Raw genomic sequence first — 1,326 nt, 5'->3', positions numbered from 1 at the left:
GATCACTCTCGTTATAGTGTGTATGGCAACACCCATTTTTTTCACGTTCTCTGTGTGTATATATCTCTTCCTACTGAATTTTTAACTGCATGCATCCGATGAAGTGAGTTTTAGCCCACAAAAGCTTATGCTCAAATACATTTGTTAGTCTCTAAGGTGCCACATGTTCTCTTTGTTCTTTTTGCAGATAAATTAATGGAGGTTAAGTCCATCAATGGATATTAGCCAGGATGGGTAAGGAATGGTGTCCCTAGCCTCTGTTTGTCAGAGAGTGGAGATGGATGGCAGGAGAGAGATCACTTGATCATTTCCGGTTAGGTTCACTCCTCTTGGGCACCTGGCATTGGTTATTGTTGGCAGATAGGATATGGGGTTGATGGACCTTTGGTCTGACCCAGTATGGCCATTCTTATGTTCTTATGAAGGGAAGGGCACAGCCCTGTGACAGAGTTTCTGTAGTGTAGTGGTTATCACGTTTGCCTAACACGCAAAAGGTCCCTGGTTCAAAGCCAGGCAGAAACAGGCTTGCTTCCTTTCTCAGCTCCTAGTGGCCTGTCCCTGCTGTTGTAGGAACAGCAGTGATTTCTATGCTCAAAAGGTCTGTTATACTTCCTCCCCTCGCTTTTGTCTCCTCTCCTCTCTGAATGCCTGTGAAGTGGCTTTCCTCCCCTCCCTCCTGCAATGCTTGTGGGATGAAGGGGCTGGCTGAAGATCAGAAGAGCTTCCAGGTACCAAGATGTCTGGACTCTCATTAGGCAGCACTCACACACCCAGAGCATGGACCCTGCATGGACACTGGCTGAGGTGGAGTGTGACCCACCGGATGCAGCCAAGTCATCTCTAGTCGCAGGCCATGAGGTTCAGGTCTTTAAAAGGGGAAGGGGCCCTGTGCTCAGCTGTGCTTTCACAATGCTGCCTAATGAGAGTCCCAGACACCTTGTCTATCTAGGAGCTCTTCTGATCTTCAACCAGCTGTTCAACCAGCTCATTCATCCCACAAGCATTGCAGGAGGGGAGGGGAGGGGGAAAGCCACTTCACAGGCATTCAGAGAGGGAGAGGAGATGGGGTGGGGGGAGTGTAACAGACCTTTTGGGCATACAGGTTATATGGAGCACACAGATCACTGCTGCTCCTACAACAGGGTAAGTTCTCAAGCAGCATGTTTCTTACTTTGCCCATCTGCCAATTTTGATAATTATGGATGGAAATATTTTGCCATTGGGATGTGCGTTTACACAGAAATTGACAATTACCAACAAATATGTAATTCTTCCAGTCCTGCCTAGTCTGCAGTTGATGGGTTTAGAGGGACACATTCACTCTTC

The 1,326-nt window shown here is 47.6% G+C and overlaps 1 non-coding gene across 1 annotated transcript; it reads left to right on the top strand.

Annotated features, from left to right (window-relative positions):
• The first annotated feature begins 449 nt into the window (after positions 1-449).
• On the top strand, positions 450-522 carry TRNAV-AAC. The gene has a single exon. It is a non-coding gene; the product is annotated as a tRNA-Val (tRNA).
• Positions 523-1,326: the final 804 nt, after the last annotated feature.

This window comes from Mauremys reevesii, linkage group 17, assembly GCF_016161935.1.
Source record: "Mauremys reevesii isolate NIE-2019 linkage group 17, ASM1616193v1, whole genome shotgun sequence".
Lineage (NCBI taxonomy): Eukaryota > Metazoa > Chordata > Testudines > Geoemydidae > Mauremys > Mauremys reevesii.
This window is presented reverse-complemented; position numbering and strand designations above follow the sequence as displayed.